At 39.1% G+C, this 23,443-nt stretch overlaps 1 protein-coding gene across 1 annotated transcript in view; it reads left to right on the top strand.

Moving 5' to 3' along the window:
* Window positions 1-23,443, top strand: part of LOC126284160 (zinc finger protein with KRAB and SCAN domains 7-like) — a 79,982-nt gene that overhangs the window by 21,239 nt on the left and 35,300 nt on the right. The gene's annotated exons all lie outside the window — the stretch shown is intronic.

The raw sequence follows: 23,443 nt of genomic DNA, 5'->3' as shown, positions 1-23,443 counted from the left end.
AGCCTTTGAGTGAATTTGCCTGCTAAAAATTTCCATTATATTTATAGTTGTGAAACACCTTGGACTGTTTTTATTTTTTATCCCTCAGTGAAAGCTCCATAATTTGCAATAAATGTGGGATTGTCATTGTAGATAGAAAGAAAGAGTGCACTCATTAAATCTAGTCAAGCATACAAGTGATGCTGTATTTAAAGTTTTCGCCACAAAAATCCTTCAATTGCAAGGGAATGGGGAAAGAATGACTGTTTAGTCAGATTACTTATCGAGAGAAGTGCACCACGTAAAGGATGGAAAGCAAGTTTAAACAAACAGAAGGATGTGTCAGAGAAGTTGCTCAAGAGAGCAAAAAGTCTAAGTTGCACTGATAGATTTACACTTCATATGAAACTAATTAATCACAGAGACATAAATTGTGGATTCAAATAAATTTATCAGTAATTAATGTGTAGGACAAGATGGACTACATCTAAACAGGCTAGGGTCGGCAACATTGTGCAATATGTATTGTAGTATCTGTAAGATCATACTTAATAAGGGAAACTAATATGCCGAGATGGGAGTGTAAAAAGTGATAACGAAGTTGAAACGAAAATACACAAACAGCATTTCAAAACAGATGCCATTAGGAATATTCAAAAAAGTAACACGTTCGTAATGCAATTGAACATAAGTGGGTTAAGTTCAAACTACACAAGTGGCAGAGAACCAAAACGTAATGACTTGAAAATCATTTTGTCAGAAATACCAAATATCAAGGTTGTATGCTTGAATGGACACTGGCTTGCAAAGAATAGTATCAAAATCTTAAATAACATTGATAATTTTTATGTTGCCAGCAGCTTTTGTAGAAATAATTCAACTTGAGAAGGATCGTGCATACTTGTGGAAAGATCAGTGGAATATAGTGCAAGACTCGATTTCAGTTCCCTTAATGAAGAATGTATATTTGAAAGCTCGTGCTTGGAGTTAAAGCAAAATATTGCAATCTTATCTGTGTATAAAATTCCAGGCACAGAAATAATAAAACATTTTTGTTGAAATTCCACTGTCTATTGCAAAAACTTCAAAAAGAAACCAAGAAAATAGTCATAATAACTACTGATTTCAAGATAGATCTAGCAAGTGAAGCCAATAACTCAACAAAATTCATTGATATGATTCAAATATCAGGTTTCAGCACAAATTTCACTGATTTTACTCGAGTAAACGAAATGTCTGCAACATGTATGGATAATATTTTAACCAATTACACTTATAATAATTCGGAGGAAGGCAATGGCAAACCACCTCCGCTAGGACCTTGACTAGTACGGTGGTGCGGGTCTCCTGCATTGTCCCCTACCTGCGTCAAGGAATATGGGACCTCGTCATCATCACACTTATAATGAGGCAAATAAGTTTTGTTTAAATTTAGAACTTTCTGATCATTGTGCTCTGTTTATGGAGTTGCCAAAAACAATAGAACCTTGCTCGAAAAAACCTACACCAAACGCCAGTTCAGCAAAGAAAATATGAACTTATTCTATCATAGATTAAACAAGGTGGAGTGAGCTATAGGTCATAGTATTTCATGCTCTGAAAATTGTGCTGCTTTCTTGGCCTACACGTTTTTAATGTAACTTTCCCCCTTACTGTACATCATAAAAATGTAGGAAATAAAGTAAAGTGGATTACTGAAGGAATAAAAATTTCAAGTGCAAGAAAAAGACAGCTACATAGGGAACTAAAACATAGCAAATGTCCTGATTTTGTTGCCAATGAAAAAGATTACAAAAATATGTTTAAAATGTTGTAAAGGCAGCTAAAGAACTGACAAATAATAGATTTATATTGGATAGTGAAAACAAATCACAAGCATTATGGTCAGTGATCAAAGCTGAAACAGGTGCCACAGATAGAGGCCATGATATTTCTGAAATCAATGTAGAGGATAAAACTATTGTAAAACCTGCTCAAATTTTTGAATTATTTAATGAATTTTTTATAAATTTAAACAAATCTAATGTCAATGTAGCAGAGCACCCAGACAAGGTAAATTTCTTCAACAGTGGGCAATTTGATGGTGAATTTTTCAGTACTTTTCCAAAACTACTGTAAAAGATATAGAAAATGTGATCCTATCACTAAAAAGTAAAACATCAGCAGGATGGGATGGGATACCAACAAAAGTGTTAAAAACAGTCCCTAAAATGATTACACAGCCACTAGCTACAACAGTTAACCAGTCCCTTCAAGAAGGTTATTTTCCAAACACACTGAAGTACGCAGTAGTTAAGCCACTATTCAAAAAAGGCACAAAAGAACACATGGGAAACTATCGCCCAATCTCTCATCTTCCATCACTATCAAAAATATTTGAAAAGGTAGTCACCATACAAATTCAAAATTTTGTAGAAAAATTTAAAATAATCTCCAAAAATCAGTATAGATTTCAAACAGGCAAAACCACAGTATCTGCTGTAAATAATTTTGTTGATAAAATTAGCTCATCTCTAGACAACTCACTGCATGCCACAGGAATTTTTTGTATCCTATAAAAAGCCTTTGATAGTGTGAATCACTCCCTGCTACACTGTAAACTGGAAAAGTATGGAATTAGGGGCGCAGTATTATAATGGTTTAAGTCCTACCTAACCAACTGAACACAAAGAGCAGTTATTACATGAGAGAGAGGAACTTATACTTCAAAATGGAAAACCATTTCACATGGAGTACCCCCAAGGTCCTGTCTCGGGTCCCATACTGTTTTCGTTTCACATAAAATATCTGCCACTTAATATTGGGTGTCACACAGTTTTATTTGCAAGTGACACATCTTTAATCATTGAAAGTAACAGTACTGATCAAATTCCACTAACTGCTCTAAATACTTTAGAAAAATTAGATACCTCGTTTGATTTAAATGGGTTAAAGTTAAACATGGAAAAGACTCAGTTAATGCAGTTTAAAACAAAACAAGCAAAATTAAATTATATTCATGTCAGACACAGAAACCAGGATTTGCAGGAAGCTAGCTGTGTGAAATTCCTAGGAATGCAACTAGATAAAAATCTATCATGGGGATCATGTATACAGTACCTTCCAAATAAATTAAATAGCCTAGTAGTTACAATGACAATATTGTACAATGCTACCAATATGGGCATAAGAAAATTAGTATATTACAGCTACTTTGAGTCAGTAATAAGGGATGGAATTGTATTTTGGGGTAACTCAAACCATATGTGTCAAAAAACTAAAACTTAAGAAAACCATCATTAGAAATATGCACAATGTAGGGTGAAGAAAATCGTGTCGCCCACTCCTGTTGATATTAAGTGTTCCCTCACTATACATATATGAGCTGATTATCTTTGTACTCAGTAACCCTGATTTATTTGTAGCAAATCATTTTCAACATGATTACAATACCAGAAAGCAAAATTATTTTATGCTGGCCACCCACCGTTTGAAACTTTATGCTCAAACTCCACATTATATGGGTATGAAAATTTATAACAAAGTGAAAGCAAGAGAATTGCTCAGCATAAATTTATAAACACTGAATAAATCCTTATATGAGAAACTAGTGCAGAAAAGTTACTATTCAGTAGAAGGATTCATAAATGACAACATGAAAATTTGAGCAGGAGAGAGCAAGCACTTAGCACTGTTAATGTTAAAAGTCTGTTACTTTTTAAGGAAAATTATTAACTGCTTAGTCAAGTAATTATTCAGAACTGTGTATTATATTACTGGTATTATAAGGAAAATTGTAAACCAGTGGTTTGATGAGTCTTCTGTACCTCAAGTCAATGGCTTGAAATTGTATGTTATGAGACAAACTTTTACTTCCACTTCTACTTCTGGACAGAATACAAAGAACTTGATGAGAGAACTTTGAGAATTTATGGAAACATGGTACTACCAGTGATGATTATTGAAATTTCTATAATTAAGGCCTAATGGAAATGCATAGGTTTTTGTTAGGGGAAACTCTGTTAACAAAGGGGTCAAAACGAGGAAGAAGAGACATTATAAGTCAGATGAGAAGGCTGAATGGAGGAGGAGGACAATGGTGTTTTTTTTAGGATGGGGGCGGGGTTGAGAAACAAGACATTACACAAAATATGACAAGAAAGAACAAAGGGGGTAGATTTAAGGAAAAGGAGGAGAAACTATTTGTGTATTTAAAATAGAACTAGAGTGGGTCTGTGGCGATGAGATGACCTGAAAGTTCAAGATGTATAAGGAGTAAGAGAAAAAATAATGAAGCATAGATAACATATTTTGTCAGGAAAAGGAGAGGAGGAGCAAAGAAGTAGAGGCATATGCATGGAAAGAGTAGAGAAACAGCATAAACCTCCTGATGGTAGGCTAAAACAATGGTTATAGGAGACTGAGATGGAAGATGGGCACTTGGAAGACAGGTATGGTATGAGATGATAGCATACATTTTGAGAGAAGTCTTTATTTTTAAATGTAGTGATGTCGCTGTGGATTGGAGGATCCAGATGACACAGGAGAAATAACACTTTCAACCTTTGTTCCATGTTTCAGTACATATTGCCAAACAGTCAGCTGATTCCTCAAACTGGGGGGCTATCAAGTACGGGGTCCCACAGGGTTCTGTCTTAGGTCCTTTACTGTTCTCGATATACATTAATGACTTACCATTCCACATTGATGAAGATGCAATGTTAGTTCATTTGCTGATGATACAAGTATATTAATAACATCAAAAAACCCAGAACTAAGTGATGTAATTGTAAATGATGTTTTTCACAAAATTAATAAGTGGTTCTCAGCAAACGGACTCTCTTTAAATTTTGATAAAACACAGTATATACAGTTCCGTACAGTAAATGGCACAACCCCAGTAATAAATATAGACTTTGAACAGAAGTCTGTAGCTAAGATAGAATTTTCAAAATTTTTAGGTGTGTCAATTGATGAGAGGTTAAACTGGGAAGCAACACATTGATGGTCTGCTGAAACACCTGAGTTCAGCTACGTATGCTATTAGGGTTATTGCACATTTTAGTGATAAGAATCTCAGTAAATTAGCTTACTATGCCTACTTTCATTCACTGCTTTCGTATGGTATCATATTCTGGGGTAATTCATTGTTGAGTAGAAAAGTATTCATTGCTCAAAAACGTGTAATCAGAATAATTGCTGGAGCCCACCCACGGTCATCCTGCAGACATCTATTTAAGGATCTAGGGATCCTCACAGTAACCTCACAGTATATATATTCACTTATGAAATTTGTTGTTAATAATCCAACCCAGTTCTAAAGTAATAGCAGTGTGCATAGCTATAACACCAGGGGAAAGGATGATCTTCACTATGCAGGGTTAAATTGGACTTAGCACAGAAAGGGGTAAATTATGCTGCCACAAAAGTCTTTGATCGCCTACCAAACAGCATCAAAAGCCTGACAGATAGCCAACTAACATTTAAAAATAAATTATAAGAATTTCTAGATGACAACTGCTCCTACTCATTGGCAGAATTAAGGGGGGGGGGGGGGGGGGAGCAACAACAACAACTTAAACATTAGTGTCATGCGATATTTTGTGTAATCTAATACAGACATCTTTTATTAACCTGACACATTCCACATCATTACGAAGTGTCGTATTCATGATCTATGGAACAAATATTAATCTAATCTAATCTAATCTTAAACGTCTTGATACACTGATGAAAGTCTATCCATAACCTCTGTTACCACTCCTCATCATAACTCATATCATTTATGTCCCAAGTTCTGAATTTCTCAGTTAAACATGTAGGTAAATCAGATAATGAGGTAACTTGGTTATATGTTAATATGTTATTGAGTACATGGAAAAATATTTTAGAATATCAGAACTGGCTCATTTTGGACATAGTTGCCTCTGCGCACACATTTGAGGAGGAGCTGTTTACACCTTCCAGAAGAATACCTCTTGATCTTCGTCATTACACAGACCTTAAGTAAACATCCATAAAGTTAATCTCTGTCTTTTTGACATATGTGGTTCCCCTAGCATCAACATTTCCACTTTCTGTAGGTAATGCTTAATTGGCAGAAAAATCCTCAGACACTGAATATCTTAACCAATGCACCAATAACTGTACAAATGCGTTAATAGCCTATTAACCTCGCCCATAGACATATTTCCTGTTCATTTTTACCTCCCTTCATCACACATTTACTAAATATGTATCTTAGCTGTTATCCATTATATACCTGGATCTTCACTGATTCACTGTTTATACAACTGTAGGTATAATTTACTGAAATTCTGTTTTAAAATGAGAGCCTTGTAATTCTTGACTTTGTTCATAAAGCAAAGGTTATCTGTAGTTTCATAAAGTACACCACATCATCTGGAGATGACTGTGTTTGCTGTGATTGTTAAAAGATTTTTATTTATGGACACAATCAAAACTATGTACCCACCTCTGGGCATTGTCACTAATGCATTCTTGTGTGGTGGTGCTTGACCCAAGGGTGAGCCGGTTCAAATTCTGGTAATGGAAAAAAAATTCAGTGCCAGTATTTTGCAGCAAAAGGGAGAAGAGATGATAACGTAAAGTTTCTGTGCACCAGACTCTGTGCCAGTATCCTGATTTAAATATCAAACCTCTCCTCACTGTCTCATGAAGTGATGGCATGTGACACTGTTGATGGTGATCTGTCTGTAAGATGGGAAAGTTAACATTGTCAGCCTCCTTGGTGCTGTTCGTGAAGAGTAGGCTATGTGTCAGCACCAGTTTTCACCCACACACTTCCCTCACCATCACTGTCACCAACATAGAAGATGTTTTGCTGCACTTATGTACTTAATTGGTGAGCAAGTATATAGAGTTTAATATGGAATGGAAAACTAGTGAGATACCTACACAGTAAATATGTAATGAGAAGAGAGGTAAAATAAAAACCATTCATAAGCATTAAAAGGTAATAAAAATCATGGTGAAAACAAGTTATGTAATGTGTGCTAAACTGCTTTGTTAAAATGAGGAACATAAAAAATTAACTTTCTTTCCTTGCAGGATCATATTCAAGATTTACTTTGTCATCCTTTCCACATAACTGTTATATCCTAATACCAACAGACTAGTAGACATTGTCTTTAGCACCCATTTGAAAGGAATAATTCAGTTTCTGAACTCTGCCGGTTATTAAAGGGACCATTCTGTCTGCATGTTTATGGGCTCAGTTTCTTAACTTAATATACAGTATAATGAGTCCTAATTGCACTTTTAATTAAATGTTCTTTATTTTATTTTTGCTATTTTCAGCCTCATGCTAGCATCATCATGAGACGCTATCCAAAATTATCGTAATCAGTGACAATATATACCACACTACCAATAAAATCACACATTATGTAAGTTGGTAATCACAGTTCGGTGACATCAGTAGTTGCACAACTGTAAAGTGGAAATATGTTATGAGGGAACAATCACACTTTCATTACTGTATAAGAAGGGAAGGAAAAAATTAATGACTCAATAAAACCTTAATGAAGTTGTTTTAGATGCTTTGTAAATACACTTGATCACAAAGAACTGCCTCGAAGAGCATTGGCTAAGTTGTGTACAAAAACACGGTAGTAGATATGTAACTTTTCTATGTATCTGTTCATTTACCTCATATTCTGTCTGTCATTACCTCTAGAGAGATATAGATGATTTATCTAAATCTTCCTAGAACTAGTGGCAGTCAGAATAGCTGATTTAGCTACGTCTATGTAGATATAATACCAACCAGAATATGAAATAAATGACCAGATACTTTTTGTGCTTTACTGTGTTACAAGCCACCATCTCTAAATTAAGTCTCAGGAAGAGAAGGTGAAGTAGTAAAAGAAAAAGTGCAGGCTACTTTAAAAAACATAGGATATGAACAAATTTGTGAAACTGAATAACTTTTAATTATTAAATGTAGTGCACCTCAAAAACACCTCCAACTTCAAAGCAAGTAGCTGCTTTTCACCATGCACACAGAAGTTCTCATAAGGTAAGGTGATGTTTTTCGCACTATACAAACATTTCACGGAGGGGGAAAAAAAAACAACAACAACACACACACACACACACACACACACACACACATTTAGAAGACATTGCGTGTCAACTTATTTCACTGTTTCACTGCTGTAGCTGGGAGCCAATCTTCAATTCATTTATATATTAAAGCACAAAAATGTGAATATTCTACAATCATTTCTACGAGAAAGAAATATTTATTCAGCAGTGAAATGTATGCTACAATGAACTGTTTTGACATGGAAAAATGTTATGCCCAGTCAGGAGAGACAGAGATCTTAATGTCTGCCCTAGTGTGGCACTCTGATTTAATCTGTTAGAAAGCTTTGAGCTCTGTATTCTGTACTACACAATTTTTACCTTTATGTGGTTTTCATTTATAACTTTCTGTTCAATAGGCCTGCCTCTCCCAATTTTGCTATTAAGAGCTGAAGGCAATAGCAAGAATGTGGGAATTTTTCATACTTGTAATACATCTCAGTGGCACCATATTAAGTCTAGTGCAGTAACAGAAAGATAAGAAATTCCCATTGCTGTATTCATCCAGGTGCATTTGTATGGTCATTATTGGCAGTTTCTGTATATTTAGTGTGTACTTGGTTTTAAAAGAAATGATGACGTATAACAAGTCTGTTAAGGAGACACCTAGGCTAACACAAATATTCATGCTTGCTTGCCTCCTGAATAGTGAATATGTGCAGTAAAATGGAGCTGTCGTGCATCATTATGTAGTGCAGGGGAAGTGCAAAATGTGCAGTGTCTTCGGAGGAATGACCATGTGTTAAATTCACTGTGTCTTAGGCAAAAGCTTATATGTTTAACGGCCCCTGTGCTTAAAAGTGGAGAGTAGCTCTTTTTAAATCAATGAAAGGCAGCATTACGACTGTGTTAGGAACTTCAAAACATAAGTCATACACACCAACATCAATTTAAAAGACATCAGTGCAGAATCCCTAGCTACAGTTTGCAATTATAAACATACAGTGTGACAGTTAGTTGCATGGTGCTGAATTTCTTAATAAAGTAAGTCTTGTAAATTCGTATAAAAATATTCCTCAACATAAATTTCCATGACTTCACAAATATGCAGCTATGATTACATTGATGTTTAGACCTACATACTTGTGCAAGCAGTTTTTTGCCTGCAGTAAAGAGAATGAAATCTACAGAAGCTAACTCACAGACTGCAACTTAAAATCTTATCTTGAGATTAGCAGTGCTCAGAAACTGGCACCAGACGTAACTGTTTTAATGAAAAGTAAAATAAGTAATATTAATTGACATCCTGTGTGTATATGTTTATTTAATGTGTGAATAAAATAGTCACAAAATACAAGTTGTCAATTTAAACTTCCTTTAAAGAATTTTACTTGAGCAAATAACGCAGCACTGTTATAAGAATTGCATAAACAATTGCACTACTTCTACTAACTTCAGAGAGTATTAAATCATACTACTTGTAAAGAGTTTTTATCAAAGCAAGGAGTAATTTTTTTAAATTAGAAAGCCAGTATAACTCTAACACTTTCCTTTAATTATTTAAAGTGAAATTAAATCATGTATTTAATTAAGTCCAATTTTACCACTTAAAAATAACTCTTGGTCTTGTGTAAATAGTTAGGAGTAAATGAGACCAACCACTGTATAGCAGAAGTGTTGAGTCATTGAGAGGCACTTGTAAAATAGAAAGAAAACTTGCTAGCTTTTGGAGTAAATCCCTTGTGGAGCTAAAGTATGAGTTACACACAAAACACACACATGCTCAGGCACATCTGTGGCCCTACATTGTGTCAGCTGGACACACAGTTGGCGAATTGGAGCTGGCACAATGTAGGGCACAGGTAGGTGTGTGTGTGTGTGTGTGTGTGTGTGTGTGTGTGTGTGTGTGTGCGCGCGTGTGTGCGTACTTACATTCTACTTTACTTTACTACTATATTTACACTCTTGATTAGTCTTGTCAGATATTGTGTCATGATGGCCAGTAATTGATCCTTTGTTGTTGAAATTTATTGAACGTTCAGTGCCCTTTTCTTTGGGTTTAGATATACTTAGCCACGAAATAGTGCCACCAGTATGTGCAGTGACAATTCCTGGTGTTGAGTGGCCAGTCATTGTACACCAAAGTTCGGGACGGAATAGCGGCATTCTAGTAGTTCTCCACTGACCTGGAGTTCTGGGTGACTTTTCCAAACTCTACCACTTTTTCTAAAGCACTGCAGTCCTTTTCCTTCACCCCTAATCCTTCCCCTTCAACCATACTGCCAGAAGAGGAGCCACTGGCTCCGAAAACTTGCATACATAAAACATTTTTTATATGTATGTTCACCTGCTACCACTTGGTGAGTAGACTTTTTATCCATCCAGTTACATTATATTATCAAGAGGTATAGTGTGCTACTCACGAGGGACCAATGACCTCAGCAGTTTGGTCCCATAGGAACTTACCACCTACTCACCACATAGAGGAGATGTTTAGTCACTGACAGGCCCAATGGAAAGACTGCTAAACATTTAAGATTTGAGTTTTCAAAGAAGTATTTTTTGTCCAAACGCCAAATGTACACTATTTTTTTCGTAATATGTTTTCATAATATAGTTGTCATCTGCTTCCTATAGCACTTTAATATTTTACTGCTATATTTGGACCATTAATTATTCCTCAGACTCATGCAATCTTGAAAAATTACACTACAGTCAAAATTAGTCTTGTTACAGTCATCAGATATATCTTAGCTTCTACTTCATGGTGATAAGGGGGATCACTTTTATCTTTTCCAATGACACTCTCTCTCTCTCTCTCTCTCTCTCTCTCTCTCTCTCTCTCTCTCTCTCTCTTCTCTTCTCTTTTTTTTATTTATTTTTTTCCAAAATCTGGGTCTTTTAACATATATGACACAACAAGTTTGCATTCCTCAAGACTTCCATTTCAGTAAATTTATTGCATATGCTTTCTGACTTATTTTTATTGCACCATCCTCAAAAAGTTGAGTTTCAAAACTGGAATAGTATGATGCTGTCTTTGAAATTGCCTCAAAATTAACTTTTTTTATCATCTTGTTGATCTATAGATAACTAGTCCATCATCAACATAAGAGTAGCAATAAGCTTTCTCTCATAAATGTTATTAATGTGCAAGAATGGTTCTAATTCACATGCTGTAAATACTGTTGATAAGAGAAAAACATCAAATGCTTGTTTGGATAAACTCTGTTTGAGACTGCAGACACAGTAACAGTATTATGAAAAGAATAGTTGCTACTCACCGTATAGTGGAGACGCTGAGTCGCAGAAAGGCACAACAAAAAGGCTGTCAGAAACTTAGCTTTCAGCCAACAAGGCCTTTGTCAAAAATGTGGCTCCAGCTGTCTGGATGTGGTCATGTGTGTGTGAATTACCTTTGTGTGTGTGTGTGTGTGTGTGTGTGTGTGTGTGTGTGTGTGTGTTGTCTATTTTTGACAGAGGCCTTGTTGGCTGAAAGCTAATTTTCCGACAGTCTTTTTCTTGTGTGTTTCTGTGACTCAGTGTTTCTTGTAGTATCCTGTACAGAAATGCAGTAGATACATCAGAGTGCATGCACATTTTCTCAGGTGCACCAGCACGGAACGTTGAGTGAAAAGTGCATTAATTAGCTGAAACACTAAATGCCTTGTGTATTCAGTGCCATGACACTGAGTACGTCCTTTGATGACAAGAGATGCCTTATACTTCCCTGCACTACCGCCTAATTTAAAATTTGTTCAAAAAAACTCATTCACAAGGTGTGGCTTTTGCTCCATTTGATAAACCAATCAACTCTCAAGTCTGATTTTCTTTCAGTGACTTCATTTCAATGTCCACAGGCTTTTTCCAGTTGATACTGAATTTGTGTTCAAAGTCCTCTGTTTAACTGACATTTTTAGCAGTATGGTAAAATCATTTAGCTGTAATGGTTTCTTTAATCTTGGGAATCTCTTAGTTGCCCATAAAGTGGTTTAAGAAAAGTCTTCAGAAGTTTCTTCCTCTCCCTATTTTGAAAATGTTCTCATATTTTAATGCTTGGCATCATATAGTGGCAATCCCATGTAATCATCATATTTACCTTGTTTCCTAAAGGGTAACATCCCTGCAAAGAATGATTTTACTTTCTTCCTTTATCCATATTTTATAGTTTTCACCTCCATTGTACTCTACTAAATATCCTTTACTGTCTTTTTGTCCATTTTACTACACCTTTTAACTGGAATATAACTATGGTATATCACATAGATCCTGTAATATATGTCTTATTCTTGTTCCTTGCCTATAAAGTTAATTTGGACTAACATTTTCAACAGACAATTTGTCAGTTTGATTCACTATATACTGAAACTACTACCAGTTTTGCCCACATTGCTTCTGAGAAACTGACTTCTTTCTTTGAATATTTGAAATTTCTGGGCATTGTAATTTTACACATTTCACATGCCCGCTGCTGCCTTTCTGTCAAAGTGTGAATTTTCAGTCTGTGGATTATTCTACCTTTGTTTTGTTTCTCCCCCTGTACCAACATCCCCCATGTACATGGTCTGTGTGCTACTGGACATTTCTTCAGTCAATGCCCACCTGATTCCAAACCTATGACATCCTTCTTGCTCACCTTAATCAACTTTATACTTTCCAACAATTGCGTCCCTTTTGAGGGGCAGACATACAAACAGATCAGGGGTACAGCCATGGGAACCAGGATGGCTCATTCCTGTTCCAACATTTTCATGGGTTGCTTGGAGGGGCTTTACTAGGATCCAAAAGCCTTCAGCCCGTGGTTTGGTTTAGCTTCATTGGTGACATCTTTGCCATATAGACTCATGGTGAGGCTGACCTGTAAAAATTCCTGGAATCACTAAATACCTTCTCTCAATTAAATGTCATATGGTCCTATTCCGAATCCCATGCAACTTTCCTTGATGTTGATCTCATCTTCACTGAAGGCCAGCCACACACTTCTGTCCACATCAAACATCTCTAACAAACAACAGTACTTACATTTTGACAGTTGCCATCCCTTTCATGTCAAACTTTCCCTCTCATACAGCCTTGTCAGTTGAAGCAAATGTATTTGTTCAGATGCAGACTCTTTATAGCAATACACCACACTCTCACTTCCCCCGTCACTGGTCATAATTATCCCAACAACCTAGTTCAAAAGCAGATTTCCCGGGCCATCACATCCAATCCCAGTACTTCCGATCCCTCCGAAAAACAACTTCAGTCCACACCACTTGTCACGCAGTATTATCGTGGTCTTGAATGTATTAATCAGCTGCTTCGTTAGTGCCATGACTTCCTAAAATCATCCCCTAAAATGAGATCCATTCTGTCTGAGATTTTGCCCACCGCACCTACACTACTGACCATCAAAATTGCTAAAACAAGAAGAAATGCAGATGATAAACGGGTATTCATTGGACAAACATATTATACTAGAACTGACATGTGATTACATTTTCATGCAATTTGGGTGCATAGATCCTGAGAAGTCAGTACCCAGAACAACCATCTCTGGCCGTAATAACGGCCTTGATACGCCTGGGCATTGAGTCAAACAGAGCTTGGATGGCGTGTACAGGTACAGCTGCCCATGCAGCTTCAACACGATACCACAGTTCATCTCGAGTAGTGAGTGGCCTATTGTGACGAGCCAGTTGCTCGGCCACCATTGACCAGACATTTTCAATTGGTGAGAGATCTGGAGAATGTACTGGCCAGGGCAGCAGTAAAACATTTTCTGTATCCAGAAAGGTCTGTAGAGGACCTGCAACATGCGGTCATGCATTATCCTGCTGAAATGTAGGGTTTCGCAGGGACCGAATGAAGGGTAGAGCCACAGGTCATAACACATCTGAAATGTAACATCCACTGTTCAAAGTGCTGTCAATGTGAAGAAGAGGTGACCGAGATGTGTAACCAAGGGCACCCCATACCATCACACCGGGTGATATGCCAGTATGGTAATGATGAATACACTCTTCCAATGTGTGTTCACCGCGATGTCGCCAAACACGGATGCGACCATCATGATGCTGTAAACAGAACCTGGATTCATCCGAAAAAATGACGTTTTGCCATTCGTGTACCCAGGTTCGTCATTGAGTACATCGCCGCAGGCGCTCCTGTCTGTAATGCAACGTCAAGGATAACCGCAGCCATGGTCTCCGAGCTGATATCCCATGCTGCTGCAAATGTCATCGAACTGTTCATGCAGATGGTTGTTGCCTTGCAAACGTCCCCATCTGTTGACTCAGGGATCGAGATGTGGCTGCATGATCCATTACAGCCATGTGAATAAGATGCATGTCATCTCGACTGCTAGTGATACAAAGCCATTGGGATCCAGCATGGCGTTGCATATTACCCTCCTGAACCCACCGATTCCATAATTCTGCTAACAGTCAGTGGATCTCGACCAACGCAAGCAGCAATGTCACGATACGATAAACCGCAATCATGATAGGCTACAATCCACCTTTATCAAAGTCGGAAACATGATGGTACGCATTTCGCCTCCTTACACGAGGCATCACAACAACGTTTCACCAGGCAATGCCGGTCAACTGCTGTTTGTGTATGAGAAATCGGTTGGAAACTTTGCTCATGCAGCACGTTGTAGGTGTCACCACCAGCACCAACCTTGTGTGAATGCTCTGAAAAGCTAATCATTTGCACAGCACAGCATCGTCTTCCTGTCAGTTAAATTTAGCATCTGTAGCACGTCATCTTCAAGGTGTAGCAATTTTAATGCCCAGTAGTGTAGAATAGTTTTTTGGTCACCCTCCCAGTTACGACAATATCCTTGTCAGACCCCATCTGTGCTCCTTCTGCACCCCATGTCCCTACCATGTTACCAACCCTACTGCAAGACTTGCCCCGTCCACTCTTCTACCACCACCATTCCAGCACAGTAACTGGCAAAACATATTTGTCAAAGAAAGAGCCACTTGTGAAATGATACGTCATATACCAGCTGATATGTAAACACTGTTCGGCCCTTTACATTGGCATGTTTACCAGTCAGAATGAGTGGACATAGGCACAGGATGTATACAGGCAACACACAATATCTTGTTGCAGAGCATACTTTACAACATGACAATCTTGACCTCAGTGCCTGTTTCACCACACATGCCATCTGGGTTCTTCCCTCAGACACCAGTTTCTCAGAACTCCATGGGTGGGAATTAGCACTACAACATGTCCTTGCTTCTCACCACTCACCTGCCCTTAATTTATGTTAATTTATTCCCTCTCAGCATTTCTTCACAGTAAGTATCATTTTCCACTCCATATTCCGCTCCATACAGGGAGCAAAAGGCCATTTACAATTTGTACAGAAACCAGATGGCAGTTATAAGAGTCGAGGGACATGAAAAGGAAGCAGTGGTTGGGAAGGGAGTGAGACAGGGTTGTAGCCTCTCCCCGATGCTATTCAATCTGTATATTAGCAAGCAGTAAAGAAAAGTTCGGAGTAGGTATTAAAATCCATGGAGAAGTAATAAAAACTTTGAGGTTCGCCGATGACATTGTAATTCTGTCAGATACAGCAAAGGACTTGGAAGAGCAGTTGAATGGAATGGACAGTGTCTTGAAAGGAGGATATAAGATGAACATCAACAAAAGCAAAACGAGGATAATTGAATGTAGTCTAATTAAATCGGGTGATGCTGAGGGAATTAGATAAGGAAATGAGACACTTAAAGTAGTAAAGGTGTTTTGCTATTTGGAGAGCAAAATAACTTATGATGGTCGAAGTAGAAAGGGTATAAAATGTAGACTGGCAATGGCAAGGAAAAAGTTTCTGAAGAAGAGAATTTTGTTAACACTGAGTATTGATTTAAATGTTAGGAAGTCGTTTCTGAAAGTATTTGTATGGAGTGTAGCCATGTATGGAAGTGAAACGTGGACGATAAATAGTTTAGACAAGAAGAGAATAGAAGCTTTTGAAATGTGGTGCTACAGAAGAATGCTGAAGATTAGATGGGTAGATCACATAACTAATGAGGAGGTATTGAACAGAATTGTGCAGAAGAGGAGTTTGTGGCACAACATGACTAGAAGAAGGGATTGGTTGATAGGACATGTTCTGAGGCATCAAGGGATCACCAATTTAGTACTGGAGGGCAGCATGGAGGGTAAAAATCGTAGAGGGAGACCAAGAGATGAGTACACTAAGCACATTCAGAAGGATCTAGGCTGCAGTAAGTACTGGGGGTGTCAGTGGGGGTCAGGAGGTTGATGGAGTCAGGTGAAAGGTTTTGTAGGGGACCTAAGGTTCTGAGGATTCCTTGATGCTCCGCCTGGACATCAGGAATGGGATTACCTTGGCAAACTTTGTATGTAGTGTTGTCTGAATGCTGGCACACTCCCTCAGCCACATACTCCTGATTATCAAGTACCACGCTTATGGAACCCTTGTCAGCCGGAAGAATAACGATGGATCGGTCAGCTTTCAGATTATGGATAGCCTGGGCTTCAGCTGTTGTGATGTTGGGAGTAGGATTAAGGTTTCTCAAGAAAGATTGAGAGGCAAGGCAGGAAGTGAGAAATTCCTGGAAGGTTTGGAGAGGGTGAGGATAGTGTCTTGGGGAGTTGGGGCATTGGGAGTAGGATTAGGATTATTTTTCTTCGTGGCAAAGTGATATTTCCAGCAGAGGCTACAAGTGTAGGCCAGTAAATATTTGATGAGGGCTGTTTGGTTTAATCTGGAAGTGGGGCTGAAGGTGAGGCCTTTGGATAGGACAGAGGTTTCAGATTGGGGGAGAGGTAATTTATTCACTCAGGCTTGTCTGACATTTGGCATTACCCCCAAAGGCCTCACACTTGAAGTTCCCATCTCCGGCTGTAACCCTTCTTTCCATCAGTCCCTATACCAGTTCCAAACTGAACAATCCATAGCCTTCACCCGCCTAATCCTTCACCTACACATCAACTCAGCCAATGAACACACCTGTCAACTCCTATCCCTAATCAAAGCCCTCCCACATCCACACTGGCTGTTCAGAGCATCCTCCTACAGGCCAACTGCAAATTAGAACAGCATGCCACCCTCCACCTCAAAAAACTATCCAATCTCCTGGTTTCCCACCTCTGGAAAGGCAACTCACTCACCGTCCACAACCTTTCCAACAAACCTCAACCTCCTCTCATTGCACACAGACCCAGTCTCTCCCATCTACTCAATCTCCCACTTCCAGCTCCACTCCCCCCAAAACCTCTAAATTCTAGTCAACACAATCTGGAACCACAACACCCCAATTTGGGTAGTTAACCTTTCCTCCAAACCTCTCTCCCAATCCGAAACCTCTGTCCTATCCAAAGGCATCACCTTCAGCTCCACTCCCAGATTCAACCAAACAGCCCTCGTCAAAGATTTACTGTCCTAGGCTCGTAGTCTCTGCTGGAAATATCACTTTGCCACAAAGAAAAGTAATCCTAATCCTACTCCCAATGCTCCAACTCCCCAAGACACTATTCAAATTGAATCCTGCCTGGAACAGTTCTGTCCTCCACCACAGCGGGGCCCACCTTCTCTTCCTCAAAATCATCCTCTCCAAACCTTCCAGGAATTTCTCACTTCCAGCCTTGCCTCTCAATCTTTCTTGAAAAACCTTAATCCCACTCCTAACATCACCACAGCTGAAGGTCAGGCTATCCGTGATCTGAAAGCTGACCGATCCATCGCTATTCTTCCGGCTGACAAAGGTTCCATGACCGTGGCACTTGGTCATCAGGAGTATGTGGCTGAGGGGACTGTGTCAGCTTTCAGACAGCACTACATACAAAGTTTGCCAAGGTAATCCCATTCCTGATGTCAAGAATCCTCAAAACCTTAGGCCCCTTACAAAACCTTTGACCTGACTCCATCAATCTCCTGACCCCCACTGACACCCCGCACCCCTACCTTCTACCTACTTCCTAAAATTCACAAACCCAAACGTCCCAGCTGCCCCATTGTAGCTGGTTACCAAGCCCCCACAGAACGTATCTCTGCCTACGTAGATCAACACCTGCAACCCATTACATGCAGTCTCCCATCCTTCATCAAAGACACTAACCACTTTCTCGAACGCCTGGAATCCTTACCCAGTCTGTTATCCCCAGAAACCATCCTTGTAATCATTGATGCCACTTCGCTATACACAAATATCCCGCACGTCCAGGACTTCACTGTGATGGAGCTCTTCCTTTCACACCGCTCACCTGCCACCCTACCTAAAACCTCTTTCTTCATTATCTTAGTCAGCTTCATCCTAACCCACAACTACTTCACTTTTGAAGGTCAGACATACCAACAATTAAAGGGAACAGCCATGGGTGCCAGGATGGCCCCCTCGTAAGCCAACCTATTTATGGGTCCCTTAGAGGAAGCCTTCTTGGTTACCCAGGCCTGCCAACCCAAAGTTTGGTACAGTTTTATTGATGACGTCTTTAGGATCTGGACTCACAGTGAAGAAGAACTCCAGAATTTCCTCTCCAACCTCAACTCCTTTGGCTCCATCAGATTCACCTGGTCCTACTCCAAATCCCATGCCACTTTCCTCAATGTGGACCTCCATCTGTCCAATGGCCAGCTTCACACATGCGTCCACATCAAACCCACCGAGCGAGGTGGCGCAGTGGTTAGCACACTGGACTCGCTTTCGGGAAGACGACGGTTCAAACCCGCGTCCGGCCATCCTGATTTAGGTTTTCCATGATTTCCCTATGCCAGGATGGTTCCTTTGAAAGGCCACAGCCGATTTCCTTCCCCATCCTTCCCTAACCCAAGCTTGTGCTCCGTCTCTAATGACCTCGTTGTCGACGGGACGTTAAACACTAATCTCCTCCTCCTCACATCAAACCCACCAACAAGCAACAGTACCTCTATCATGACAGCTGCCATCCATTCCATATCAAACGGTCCCTTCCCTACATCTTGGGTCTTCGTGGCAAACGAATCTGCTCCAATCCTGAATCCCCGAACCATTACACCAACAACCTGAAAACAGCTTTCGCATGCCGCAACTACACTCCCGACCTGATACAGAAGCAAATAGCTAGAGCCACTTCCTCATCCCTCAAACCCAGAACCTCTCACAGAAGAACCCCAAAAGTGCCCCGCTTGTGACAGGATACTTTCCGGGACTGGATCATACTCTGAATGTGCTCTCCAGCAGGGATACGACTTCCTCAAATCCTGGCCTGAAATGAGATCCATCCTTCATAAAATCCTCCCCACTCCAGCAACAGTGTCTTTCTGTCGTTCACCTAACCTTCGTAACCTCTTGGTTCATCCCAATGAAATCCCTAAACCACCTTCCCTACCCTCTGGCTCCGACCCTTGTAACTGCCCCCGGTGTGAAACCTGTGCCATGCACCCTCCCACCACCACCTACTCCAGTCCTGTAAGCCGCAAGGTGTACACAATCAAAGGCAGACCCACGTGTGAAAGCACCCACGTAATTTACCAACTGACCTGCCTACACTGTGAAGCCTTCTATGTGGGGATGACCAGCAACAAACTGTCCATTCGCATGAATTGACACAGGTGGACAGTGTTTGTTGGTAATGAGGATCACCCTGTGGCTAAACATGCCTTGGTGCACGGGCAGCACATCTTGGCACAGTGTTACACCGTCCAGGTTATCTGGATACTTCCCGCTGACACCAACCTATCAGAACTCCGGAGATGGGAACTTGCCCTTCAATATATCCTCTATTCCCATTACCCACTTGGCCTCAACCTCCGCTAATTTCAAGTTGCCACCCCTTGTACATCACTTGTCACTCAACAACATCTTTGCCTCTGTACTTCCACCTCGACTAACATCTCTGCCCAAACTCTTTGCCTTTACATATGTCTGCTTGTGTCTGTATATGTGCGGATGAGAGAGAGAGAGAGAGAGAGAGAGAGAGAGTGTGTGTGTGTGTGTGTGTGTGTGTGTGTGTGTGTGTACCTGTCCCTTTTTCCCCCTAAGGTAAGTATTTTCCCCCTAAGGTAAGTATTTCATAAACCTCTTCATTGTCAAATTTATTACTATTGTCACTGAACATTTCTTTAGTTGTATGTCTAAATTATATGGATAGATCATGTAACTAATGAGGGGGTACTGAATAGAAATGGGGAGAAGAGGAATTTTTGGCACAACTTGACTAAAAGAAGGGATCGGTTAGTAGGACAAGTTCTGCGGCATCAACGGATCACCAATTTAGTACTGGAGGGCTGCATGGAGGGTAAAAATCATAGAGGGAGATCAAGAGATGAATACACTAAGCAGATTCAGAAGGATGTAGGTTGCAGTTTTTATTCGGAGATGATGAAGCTTGCACAGGATGGAGTAGCATTGAGAGCTGCGTCAAACCAGTCTCTGGACTGAAGACCACAACAACATGTATAAATGGTTCTGCATGTTGAAGAACATTTTTCAACATAACTGTATCTTCTGACTTTTCCCTCGTGAGATAACAGTAATGGAATTTCATGAAACTGTCTTTAAAGGCAAGTAACTGTACTTTCTTCTAAAAGGATTTATCAGAAATTCCACAAACATCAGTTGGCATCTATTCACATGGATTGGTCGCTCTTTCTCTATGCTTTTCAATAAATAAGGGCCTCACATATTTCATTTTTGAAAGAGCTTGCACACTTAATTAATTTTACAGTTATCTTGTTTCTTGTGATACAGATGTAGTAATGAGGGAGTATCACTGGCATTTATGTCAATGATTCCATTTGATGGAATTGGTTCAAGGTTTGCTTTCTGCAGTGTTCCACATGTTCCATGTAGTGTTATTTCATTATTGATTCTAAGCTACTACACTTTTACTGGTTACTTGAAATAACTATTGTAATTCCTATCTTGAGTATTCAGCTCTGAAAACAAATTTCTACATTCTAGTGGAACATGCCAAATGTCCACTGATCTTATTTCTTTGCCAGTTATTGATGACAGTATCCAAATAAAGCCTTTTCTAATGCCATTAAGGGTTCCTGTTTTGTGTTCCTGGCAAAGTTTCTGTCAAGCATACGTAGTTGAAGAGATAACAACAACAGAAATTCTTGGATGGAATAATAAATGAAATAAAGGAAAGGCAACCACTCACCTATAGCTGACTAATGTGTAGTTCATAGAAACACTCAACAGAATACAATACATCTTTACACTAGTGTTTGAGTTGTTGCTCAAGCAAAAGTACACACATTCACGTGCACATGCATGCATACAACCACACAGACACACATATGCTAGCACCTGTACGGGTGAGTGTTCGGTGTCTGTGTAGTTGTGTGTGAGTGTGTGGACTTTTGCTAGAGAAAGAGTAAGAGCTTGAAGGCTTGCGTAAAAGCTGTATTCTGTTCATTGTTTCTGTGTTTCACATAGCAGTTGGCTATAGTTCAATAGTTAATTCATGAAATGTATTACTGTCATTTTTAGTTAATAACCCCATCTAGGCTGTAAAGTTTCAAATATGCTTTGCAAAATATGTTATACTTTGCAAATTAGTATAAGCTGGGGGAAAGAATTTTCATTCCTGCTTTTTTTACCCTCTCTGTCTTGATTTGCTGGCAACCCAACACAACTTCTTCTCTTGTGCCGACCTCTTCATTTCAAAGTAGCACTTAACCCAGCAGCCTCAATTATTTGTTGAATATATTTAAAAACTTTGTCTTCCCGTACAGTTTTTTATGGCTCTGTCTACTACCATGGATAGGATTTCCTGATGTCTTAACACATGTCCTATCATCTTGTCCCTTCTTTATGCCATCGTTCTCCGTATGTTCCTTTCCTCACAGATTCTGCAGAGAACCTCCTCTTTTCTTATAAGTCTACCTAATTTACAACATAGCACCACATCTCTAATGTTTCAATTCTATTCTTTTCCAGTTTTCCCACAGTTCATGATTCACTTTCGTACAACAGTCTGGGAAATTGTGACTGGTGTTTGATACTGGTAGACTTATTTTGTCCAGGAATGCCCTTTTTGCCTGTGTTAGTCAGCTTTTTATGTCCTCACTTAGTCCATCATATTTTGTTTTGCTTCCAAGGCAGCAGAATTCTTGACTTCATCTACTTCATGGCCACCAATTTTGAATTTAAATTGATCACTAACCCCATTTCTGATACTCCTCATTACTTTTATCTTTCTTTATTTTATCCTCAGTCAGTATTTAATTCAACAGGTTCTGTAATTCTGCTCCACTTTTGCTGAGGATAGCTGTGTCATCAACAAATCTTATCATTATTATCCTTTCACCATGAATGTTAATCCCACTCCTGAACCTTTCCTTTCTGTCTGTCATTGCTTCTTTGATGTGTATTTTGAACAGTAAGGGTGAAAGACTACACTGTCTTATACCTTTTTTAATGTGAGCAGTTTGTTCATGATCTTTAATTCTTATTGCTGCTATTTGGTTCATGTGTATATTACGTATTACTTCTCTTTTCCTTTAGCGTACATGTGTTTTCCTGAGAATTATGAACATTTTGCACTATTTTACATTGTCAGACGGGTTTCTGGGTTGACGGGTCGTATGAAAATGTCTTATTTGCCAAAGATTTGATTCCATTATCAATTAAAATGTCAAAACTACTTTTCTAGTGCTTTTACCTTTTTGCTGGCAAACTGACTGTCACATAACAGATCATCAACTTTCTTTTTCATTTTTGTATGTATCACACTTATCAGCAAATTTGATGCCTGAATTGTTAAACTGATTGTAAGATAGTTTTCGGTCTTATTTGTCCTTGCTATCTTTGGGATTGTTGGGATGATATTTTTGCAAAAGTCTGGTTGTGTATCACCAGTCCCACGGATGTTGCAAACCAACTTTAATAGTGAAGGAATGTTATCTGTGTCTTTTACATCATTTGATCTCCCGTCTTCCCTTTTTCTATCACATTATTGGACAGTTCCTTCACCTTCTAGAGGCCTTTAGTGTACTCTTTCCACGTATCCACTCTTTCCTCTTGATTTGTCAGTGAGTTTTCTCTTGCACTCTTAATCTTGACTCCTTTGCTTGTAATATTACTGAGGGCTGATTTGACTTTTCTATATGCTGAGTTTGCCCTTCCAAAGACCCTTTTTATTTATTTTTTTCAACATTTATCCTGCAACAATTTCAATTTAGCTTTTCTGCACTTCCTATTTTTTTAACTCTTGAGTGACTGGTAGTTACATATTCCTGTCTTTGTCTGAGAATTTTTGTACTTCCTTCCATTGATCAATTGAAGCATGGGTGCCCATACCCAGGTGCCTGGGGACCACACCACACTTCTTCCACTTCCCACCAGCCCTCAGCGAAAGGAAGTAACATAGTGTAATCAGGTGGTTGATTTAAAATCGGTATTACGCAGGTTTTTTAACAGGGTTGGAACTGGAACTTTTTTATGACTACTTGCAAGTCACAATTTGTCTTCCAAAA

Source organism: Schistocerca gregaria, chromosome 8 (assembly GCF_023897955.1).
Source record: "Schistocerca gregaria isolate iqSchGreg1 chromosome 8, iqSchGreg1.2, whole genome shotgun sequence".
NCBI classification, from domain to species: Eukaryota; Metazoa; Arthropoda; class Insecta; order Orthoptera; family Acrididae; genus Schistocerca; species Schistocerca gregaria.
This window is presented reverse-complemented; position numbering and strand designations above follow the sequence as displayed.